The following is an 11,137-nucleotide window of genomic DNA, read 5'->3' on the forward strand; positions in this document are numbered from 1 at the left end:
GAACATCAAAAGGGTTATTCGCAAATGGATGTCGATAGTTGTCCCTATTGATTAGGGATATGACACATGAATGATCAGCCAAGGATTGGGAATCTAATCGGGCATCTCTGCTTTTGCCCCTGCAGAAGAGAAGATGTACAAGTAGATCAATTAGTCTGGCCAAAGTTAAACTGTGAGTTGAGGCCTGAAGATTTTCTGTCATTTTCTTTGGTAATTACTCAGGGCGCCATTTCGCTCAGGAGAGCCTATCAGAGTTTGACATGTCTTTCCTTGAATTGTTATCCGCACTTTTTACAGTCAGGTGATCCTACAATAGATAAAAGGGATCATGTTAGTCATAAGCTTTTTCAAAAGTCAAACAACTGGAAGCGATACAACATTACCCTTCACTGGTTTGCAAACGATTAAGTGGACCTGGAGTACAAGGAGGACATGAAGTCTCGTGTCTTCCACCTCATCAGGTCAATTATTCTCCTTAATTGGCTTATGGATGGCACGTCCCTTTACACGAAGTCAAGTGAATTCGATGTAGGTCATTTCCGTATACTAGCTTGGCCAGTATTGATTTGTCAAACCTAACCATTGAGTTTAGTTCTTGAGTTGTAATGCTCCTTGTCAAATAGGGAAAATATGTCAAAAGAGGGTTCAGATAGCGGGAGTATTGGAAATGATACCAAATTACCCTTCCCTAGAGTTTGTCTATGTTAGCTCCTAAAGATATTTGAATGTCGATGATGGCCTCTTTATCTTGGCATGGTTCAATGTTTCCTTCAATTGGCCTTCCTCCTTTGTGACCATGTATGCATGATTGCTGGTCGTTGATTCATCTTCAACACCCTCCTTCTATGGAATTTCTCCTTTTGTCTTTAACTATAGCATCATTGGGCAAAAGTCATGTACCTCAAGCTTTTAAGGAATCTGAGATCAAAATCTCAAGCTTTCTGAAGGCAATTACTCCTTGGAAGAACATGTGTCTGGAGCACGAAGTGAGGTTTCTAGGCCCTAAGTCATCATTTGAGATAAGGGGCTAGAGACTACCTCAACTGACTAGATTTTCTCCCTGTTGACAGTAGCCAATTCAAGAGGAGAAATTCATTTTCTGTGCTTCTTGGCTTGTCAAAGCCGGAAATCCTATTGATGAAACCACATCATCTAGTTGCTCAGGCATGTTGTGGGGAAAAGATGTTGCTACGACTTGAGAAAGAGTTGGGCAAGAGCAAGGTGGAGTGTACAGAGCTCTTGGGAACGGCTTGATTTCAACCGTATGCCTATACCTATTACGTCCTATTTTCGTTTCTTGTAAATAGAAGAGAAAGGACATCATTTCTAAAATTATATTCAGAGAATAAAACTTACCTTCTTTGAAGTGAGATGATCTTTCCTGCTTGCCCCACCGCCTTTTTGAAAGGGTGTTTTTGAATTTGGCGAGCTCACATGATGTGCCGCTTTCAAATACCTTTGTCACACTAAATCAAAGGGATGATGTTCTGAAACATAAAGTGAGAGGGTTAGAAAGACAAACGTGTTTAAATTTATCATCTTGTTTTGACAAAAGCTTTTTGGTGATGAAATATTTTTTATTTTCAAAATACGTCTTTGGGGGAGAAAGAGCATGAGGAAGCCCAGCCCTCAGTATTCTCCTTGGATGATATTTTCTTTTCATGGTTGGATAGTATCACCGGGCAGGTTTGGAGTACCGCCTCATGCTCTCAAAACAAAGTATTAGAACTGTACAATAGAGTGCTTGGAATGGAAAATGCAACAATAGCACACTAGACAAGATAAGAAACATGAAATTATAAAAACAAGTAAAGCCCATGAAAACTCCTGTGTAAAGGAGTGCTTTGATAGTGTTGGTTCTGAAATCAAGCGCCTTTTAGTTCCTCACCTCCAGTAGACTCGAAGTATTCGCATGAGAGGACCACTTCATTGAAGCTATGGAAGTGCAACCCATGCAACCAACAACGATGCTTGCGAGATAAAGCCCCTATGAACAGTTTTATCATTTCTTCTTTGGCCAGTTGAGGGTAAGTTTGCATCATAAAAGCCTTCCATCTCCTTGCGTACGCTCGGAAATCCTCCATTGGTCTTCTTCTGGAGTGAACTAAGTTCTGACAAGGCACTTCAGTCCCAATCTGGCTTTGATACTAAAGTAGGAATGCAGAAGATAGCTCATTCCAATCTCTCATGAGGTAGATGTCTACTGTGATGAACCATTGCAATGCAGACCCCGTAAGACTTTCTTGAAAAGCCTGAGTTGCAAATGACATCGGGCTGTAGCACCGACTCATTTCAGCGTGGAGATATTGCAAATGAGCCACGGGACAAGCTGTGCCATTATACTTACGGAGATTAGGTATCCACATCTCTCCAGGGGTCATGATCCTATGAGCGCAAGACGGGCTTGATGTATCTTGGTTAGGCCACTGGTTTTCCCACTGCATATCTGTTGTGGTGGTGAATTTTTCTATTTCAAGGAAGTTGGATTCTACCGAGATTACCCAATTGCTTTCTTCTTGGTCAAAATTTCCGAATGAGGATGAAGTACTGAAGCTATCCTCATGGTTAGAGGATGAGCTTAGTACTTCGTTAGGATCGTAGCGGATAAAGACGTATGCTTCCTCTTTTGATGGGCCTTCATCCCCGGATGAGAGTAGGAAATAGTTATACGATGAATCGTTAGTTTCATTGTCGAAATAATGCTGGAAGTCCTTGGGATTGTATTCTGGAGCCGGGAAGTCTTCAAGGTTGTACTCTAGGGGATGGTAGCCTTCAAAGCTATATTCTTGGGAATGCTTGAAGCTTTGGTGCGGTGGCTCGTTGCCAGCTCGATTTTCTCAAGGGAAGTGAGAAACATTAGAGTTTCACTGTCTGATTCACTTTCCAAGTTAACAGGTGTGGCATCCCAGAAATTCAAAGCCAAGCCTTAAGGTGTGTTAAAGTCTCTAATTAGGTGACAAAATTTCCATGGCTTATGTTTAGCCATTAGTCTTTTAATTTGATGATTTGTGCTTGTGATTGTGGAAATTTAAATTTAATAGATTAATAATCTATGCTTGGCCATATGATTTAAATTTCAATGAACAAAAACATCCCAAGACTTTGGCCGAGATGAAAATTGGAATTCAAAAATATTTATAGAAGAATTTCGAAAAAAAAAAAGGGAAAAAGGGGGGTTATTTTCGAATGGGCCTTAGACCCATTTGGCCTAAGCTTAATGGGCCAAGTCGCCGGCCCAATAGTGGCCCAAGGAGGCTATCGACCAGCCCAAGGAGGAGTGGCCGGATGGGCCCAAGCCCAAGCCCAAATCAAATTTAAAAGAAAATCCAATGAGACAAGTGGCAAAGGGGGAGGCCATGCATTGGTGGGTTTGTAGGCAATCTCATGATTGCTAATCATGAGGATTAGGGAGTATAAGAGGGGAGGAGAGAGAGAAGGTGGCCGGTTTTCTTCATTTGGCCGAGAGAGAGGGTGAGAGAGAGAGAGAGAAATTGCGAGAGAGAGGGAGAGACCGAGAGGGAGAGGAGGCGGAGCCGAGGAGGAGCCGCCGTGTGCCGCCGTGTCCAGCTGTCCGTACGCCGTCGTTTGTTCATCTTAGAGGCAAGTGAGTCCTTTAACTTCTCTTGCATGTGTGTATATGGTTTGCACGTTCGATTTTGGGTGTTATTTGTGAGAAAAACCGAGGTAAGGGTTGGTTGTTTTCAAGCCGTGTGACTGTTCTTGCTCGGGTTGTAGGAGTCAGTAACTTGTTCGAGCTTGCATGTGTGTTTGGAGTCATATTTTGGCTTTGATTTCTTCATTAAAGTTGTAGCTAACATCTTTTACTATAACATACTGAAATTTCGTGAAAAATGATGGATATTTGAGGGGTTAAAGCCTTGTTATACGGAGACCTCAGATCTGTGAAGTTTTCACTGACCTCTTGTTGGATTCTTGGTTGCATGTTGGTTTGTGATGAAAATCTGACTTCGATGTCTTCATGAAAGTTGTAGGTAACATCTTAAAATACAACATACTCAAATTTGAAGAGAAATGAACAAGTATAGTCTAGTAAATCGGCTAGATCTTGGAGATGATGATTCTGGTGATGTGTTCCGAGACACCCGAGACTTCATGGACTTAAATGGTGACCATACTTTGGTTATTTGACCTAGATCTCTCATGAAACTTGTAAAGGACACCTTGACACATAACATGTCCAAATTTCAGAGGAAACGAAAGAGAATAGATGGGTGAAATCTTAATATTTCGGAGATGTGTGTTATGGACGATGCGGTAGTGGTTCCAGAAGCTTCGTGAGGTTGTATAAAATAATATAAAAATAATATGGCTTGGAGTTCTTCATGAAAGTTGTGCGAAAATGTCTTGGATATTACTCTGTAAAATTTCGTAATTTTTGGAGGCCATATGGATATTTTAATCGGATTTATTCGGAAACCGTGCATTCTGGTTTCATCCGAAGAGCATAGGATGTTTTGGAAAATTATGAAATTTTATAAAAATTCAGTTTGGCCATGAATTTTGCAAGTAATTATCATCCTATGGGTTTGTTTAGTAATTACTTGAATTTTGATAATTTTGGGAGTTTATAGTTATTTAAAATAAATAAAATTAATAATAATAAATAAATAAATAAAATTAATAAATAAAAAGGGATTATTTCATTGGCCATAGTTTCCATTTAATTAATTCATGATGCATGTGTAATAAAGCTTTGATATGTCTATTAAATTGAGATGCTCATGTGATAAAGTTTTTATATGTCTATGATATTGAATTGAGATGCACATGTGGTAAAGTCTTGATATGTCTATGATATTGAATTGAGATGCATATGTGATAGAGTTTTGACATATGTAAAGCAATTGAATCAATGCATGTGTAAATGTCATGCCTAGTATGATTTGTTTGATATCATGCCATGTGCCATGTTAAAATGTGAATAAAATACTGGTAAACATGGATGATGGTAAATGAGGAGATGGTTGTGATGGTGGATGATGCTCAGAATGTATAGAGATACATTGCCGAAATTCCCTGGGAGATTCAGGATGCCCGGAATGTGGGGGGCCGGAAGCTTTGTCGGAGGTCTTTGCCCAAAAAGAATGCCTCGCGATGCCAGGATTGGGGTGCGGGATGCCTGGCTAGAAGGGTAAAGGCCGGAAGCCCCGTCGGAGGTTTCGCCCCAAGGGAATGCCTCGTGATGCTAGTTGAGATGCGAGATGCCCGGAATGTGGGGGCCGGAAGCCCGGTGGCCATGGGATGGCTAGAATGCTGGGAACCCTGTCGGAGGTCTTTGCCCGAAGGGATGATGAAATTGATGATATGAGAAATGGGTGATGTGGTGATCAAACTTAAAGATAAAAGATAAAGAAAAAAAAATGATGAACCCATGATGATGATGATGACATGTGATGTGATATGATGATCACCCATGATATGATATGCATGATGATATGCATGATTATGATGATGATGATGATGATGACATGTGATGTGATATGATGATCACCCATGATATGATATGCATGATGATATGCATGATGATGATGATGATGACATGTGATGTGATATGATGATCACCCATGATATGATATGCATGATGATGATGATGATGATATGTGATGTGATATGATGATCACCCATGATATGATATGCATGATGATATGCATGATGATGATGATGATGATGATGATGATGATGATGATGATATGTGATGTGATATGATGATCACCCATGATATGATATGCATGATGATATGCATGATGATGATGATGATGATGATATGTGATGTGATATGATGATGCATGATAGTGTGTGCCTGGCTTCAAGGTAAGTAATGCCTGCAATGCATGTGTAATTTGCATGATACATTAAGTTGTTATTGGATTTCCCTATCTGCTGAGTGGTTGTACTCACTCCTTTTGAGGATAACATTTCAGATTAGCCAATATGCCGCTTCCTGCCGTCACGCGGGGTACATTTTACGGGATACCATCCGATGTAGAGGTCGAGTGTGTTGAGATAGACTGTCCCTCTGTTCCCGGACTGACTTTTATCCGAGTACGTTGTCTAGTGATGTATGACGTGGGCCTGGCTGGGGGTCCTGTTATTCAGGAGTTTATATCCGTACACGTTCGTCGGGATGGAGCTATGCGAGGGATGCTGCCGCCGCCACCGCCTGATGCGCCGGGTTGGGTGTGAGACCTGCACGTGACGAGTAGGAGCTGTTTTTTTTTTTTGGATAGATAGCCGACACTTATGATGGGGGTTGTTGCACGTGTGATGTTGAGGGTCGAGGTTTCTTTTTGAGGTTTTAGGCTGGACGTGGCTGAGTCCTAGCTTTTCCTTTTTGATGTACCGACCCAAAAGAAATCTCATCTTGAAAATATATATGTAAATAAAGTGTCGTGACTTGTTTATAAAATTATGGTGATTAGTGGTGTGTATTTGTATCATGGATTGGTAGGGGGATAGATGGTGATGTTTAATTTGCTTCCGCTATGAGTCGCATTGGGACCGATCGTTTTAAAATATATATATATATATATATATATATATATGTCTGCAAATTAGGACGCTTGTTCGAAAGAAAGAAAGGTAATAAAGTGTAACATCAGAGCTTGTGGCGATCGCCGAAGGGTTCGGGGTGCTACAACAGGGGTCGGTATTCTTTGGACCCTAGCTCTTGGAGTAAGCTTGGGGAGTCGTCTAGTCGTGCCCTGGTCTTGAACAGGCTCTGTGTCTTTGATCTCGTACAAAGGCTCCTTGCCTTTCCTAATGGGAAATTTTCCAATAACAGGGTGTTGCTCAGTTGCCCATTTATTATGCAAGGCTTCATTGACATGTTCCTCTCCTATCTCAGCGACTAACAGCTCCTCGTGCTCCACGATCATCGGCTCTTCGTAGGGCAAGGTGATGTCAGGGGTGATGAGAGGACTAATCTTCTTGATAATGTACCATCGTAAGGTAGAGCCGGTCAAGCTCGATTGGTACGATTGAATCATCCTTCGGACCAGGTAGGCCTGTAAGTAGGTCTCTAGGCGGGAGGTATCAACATACCTTTCGCATTCAGGTGCTTTGAGCTCTTCAAGAATCTCAATGCCGGCGTAATTGAACAGGTCCATGGGATTCTGCTCCTACAGCCGGCTTAACTTTTTCATGATCCTTTCAAACTGTCTATGGTACTGGCTATTTTCTGGCAAATTTACAGGTGTCATGAAGGTGTTTGAGGTAACTACAGAGTTGGGCTCAACTTGAGTGGATTTCACTTGTCTTGAGAGTTGTTGAAGGACAATGGACATCTATCCTACGCCGTCTTCAATGTTAATGAGGTGATTTTGTACATCATTCTGATCGGGCCCTAGTGCATGAGGCCATTCGCGAGCTATTGGTGGCCGGCGATTCATAATTACATGTTCGTTGCAAAAACAATGAATGAGCACGAAAGTAAACAAAGATTGACCAATGGCAATGGTCTAACTGCTTTTTTATTTATCAAAAGAGGATTTATAGACTACCAACTCCTAACATCTAAAACTTGAAATTGAAATGACAGAATGAAATACTAGATATTAAACAAAAGTCCCTAAACAATGGGACAAAACTTTCACACTATTAACATTAAGGGGCACATGATTGTCAATTCATATGCGACGGGGAGTTTTGCGCTTGCGCAGATGCTTGCTTTCTTGGACCGGCTCGAGTGTGTATCCAGTCCATTCCCAAATCCCTCTCCATGAGCTCTGCTTGCTCGTGCTGGTTGCTCTCGATGATTGAGTGAGGGACTGATGGCTTCCATTTTGTCGGGATACGATAGTTGTGGATGTAGGACATAGAGGCGTGGTGGGCTTTTTCTTATCCCTCAAGCCCTTCGGTACCACGATCCTTTTGTGATGGCACTTGTCCCGGGTTTCGAGTGGTAGAAATTTCGAATGCGTAGTCCCGGCTTATGTTGAAAAGAACTGAAGAGATCATCCTCTTGAAAGGCGGTGGGATCTCCTGAAGGGCTCCATATTGTCGTGCCACCCGATAAGGGTGATAGAGAACGGCGCCGGTGAGGCCGAGCAATGGAATTGGGAGATAGCGCTTGTAAGCGAAGCGAGCTCTCTTTTCATGGAACCAACCAGCACACCATTAGAATGCCTCAGGAGCTGGGTCTCTTAGGAAGTTTACCTAATTTAAACAGCTTTGATTGGGAATGTATGGTCCTAAAATCATAAATTTTTGTAATGGGTTTTCAAAAGCATTCGTTTCAGACAATCGCATGAAGTTTTGTCGCATGAAGTCTTGAAATTCGCTTAGATGAGAAAAGAACTAGACTTGTAAAATTTCAGGAGAGGCTCGCATGATTTTTTCCATGTTGTCTTTAAAACGATTAAAGGACAAGAATGTTTCAGTTAAAATCATGTTGACATAATTCCCCCCTCTCAAGATTTGATTAACTATCCATGCCATCTTAGGACTTATGGCATTTCTTTGATGGGGGAAGATGATGAGCCCGAAAAATGCCAGGAGGAAAATCTCACTTTTTTTGGTCATAGGCTGATTTTGGAAACATACATTCATAAATTCTAGTGGGCAAGTATCATGGTTATGTTCAAGAATTTGTATCATAGTATGGACTTCAGTTCTTAAAAGCCGCGCTAACCCACGCAGTGGGATGATGCCTGTTGATGGTTTGATGAGCTTTTTCTCAAGAGGCATTCCAGTGATGATGTTGTATTCTTCTAGGGTTGGGGTTAGCTCAAACCTACCAAACATAAAAGTAACCGTCTTTGGGTACCAGAAATGTGCCATGCCTTGTATGACTTCAGGGCAAACAGTGATTTGGATCAACGATAGGAGATGACCGACTTTGGCCTTCACACGCTCTTGGGCAAACTGATCTAATTGACCCCACCATCTGAAGAGCTCCGCCTTGGGAGTAGGAATGAATTGGATATCATCTTTCCCTATCGCATATAGACTGGGACTTGAAAAGCTCATCCTAAATTGCCATGGGCCAAATAAAAAGACTGAGTAAAAGTAAAGAAATTACTTTACTTTTAAAGAAAAATGGCCAGCACAAAGACATGCGCATGGGACATGCGGCTCGATTTTTAACTGAGAAGGCTTGGTGAGATTAAAAGGATATCCGCCCGTTGCAGTCTCGCATTAGCAGCATACCCTCCTAAGAAATTCGGGGAAAAGAAAAGCGGCCTAGGTCTAGCGCCGGGTTGTGTGTGCCATGTGTAGTGTTTAAAACAGTAAAGCATGCACAACAGTTTATAATCACAAAATAATCTATTTTAAGCAAAATTAAAATAAATTTCTAAGCTTTTGACCTGCATAAAGAAAAAAACCTAAGTCAAGAAAGAATTTAAACAAGACAAAAATGGCCTAAGTCTTCAAAATCCCCGGTGAGTCGCCAAAGCGAAGCGACCTCTTTTTTTTCGGCGTCCGCAATCGGGGGCGAGCGCCTGAGGAGGCTAATGGCTCGGCTGAAATTAGTTATGCCTGGACTCTCCCAAGTCCACCAATTCAAACTTAATGGTTCAAGTTTTTAACCTATAAATCAATTTTTAAAAATGGAGTCGCCACTAATCGATTTGGGTGGGCCGATTAGAAACCCAAGCGAAGTATCGGGAGAAATACTCACTCTTGCGCAACCAGAGAAATTAGATTCGGGACTTGATTACACTAGCTAATCACTAATGCCCTTTCCTAATCTTGTTTAAACCTTGAGGTTTTTGGATATTCGAGGGATTTTCCATGCATTTTTGGAGGAAAACATTTTTGAGTCATTTTCTAATTTTTTGACACAAAAGGGATTCTTTTGGGTATTTTGGAAAAAAATAAGTCTTTTTGGATTTTTCTGAATTTTTGGGCTTTTTCAAGAATTTTTTACCTTTTTTTTTTGGATTTTGGGCATTTTGGAAAATATGGAATATTTTGGATTTTTTTGGAAAATAAAATATTTTTCAATATTTTTCAATATTTTTGGAAAATCAATTATTTTCTATTTTTCTCGATTTTTTTGAAATTAAAACTTTTTTTAAATATTTTTGAAAATAAAATATTTATTTTTTATTTATTAGAATATTATTTTATATTAAAATAATAAAACAAAATAAAACTGACTTGGGTCGGATTCATGGGTTGGGTCCGACTCGGGCCAGCTCGAACGTAGACGGGCCCGCTACGCGGGCCCAACTTTTTTATATTAAGCAAAACGACGCCGTGGCCGGGCATTTGAGGATGCTCGGCCCGACCTAATGACCCGGCCCGACAACCAGCTCCCCCTGGCGAAACCCTACCCGACCTGGCTCCGGCACCCGATGTCATGCCCCGAACCCCGAGCGCGCGCACATCCCACTGCGGTCGATCAAATATGCGACATCCCAGGATACGTCGCCGACCCATTCATTTTATTACGCATGCGGAAGTAAAACAAATCCCCTGACAACATTTAACTTGGGATAGAAAAGCAAGCAATCAATCACAATACCAAACACTCATTTACAAACACATAGGTTTAAATACAACTCTGGACTGTCTACAAAGTAGACCGGCTCGACAAAAGGGGAACTATCCTAAAACCAACTAGCAGGACACGTTCACCGATACTTCAGTCTCCACCTTTCCAGACTTAGGGCTTCGGGTCCTCCACGACCGCCATCTGGGGACCTGAAATTTTAATCTCACAACCGGGATGAGACGATGCCTCAGCAGGTTCAACCCCCTAAACCCCTATTAGAAAGAAAATACACCCCGGGTGCCCTAGCCACATCACACAGAATACTTACCTCGCCTCAATTCCTTCCTGCAAGTTAGCGCAATTCAAATCACTCAATCACAGATAGTAATATGAACTTTAACAACCGGAACGCATTCTCTTTCATATAACCAACAACCACGGGGGTCCTGATTATAAGACTAAATCGTTATGACACGTCCCATTCCATGCCACACAATTCCGTCCCATAATCCGACACATCAACAACACTCAACATGCATTACAATTGTTATTCACTGCCACACAAAGGCATAGCCTACTCGCGGTTTGGCTATCTCACTCGGCATATAGCCGCATCGCCTCCCCATGGAGCGCAGCTTCGTCGCACATCGACGGCATTCCCGAAGGAGCATGGGCCCA

The sequence above is a fragment of the Eucalyptus grandis genome, chromosome 7 (genome assembly GCF_016545825.1).
Source record: "Eucalyptus grandis isolate ANBG69807.140 chromosome 7, ASM1654582v1, whole genome shotgun sequence".
Classification (NCBI taxonomy): Eukaryota; Viridiplantae; Streptophyta; class Magnoliopsida; order Myrtales; family Myrtaceae; genus Eucalyptus; species Eucalyptus grandis.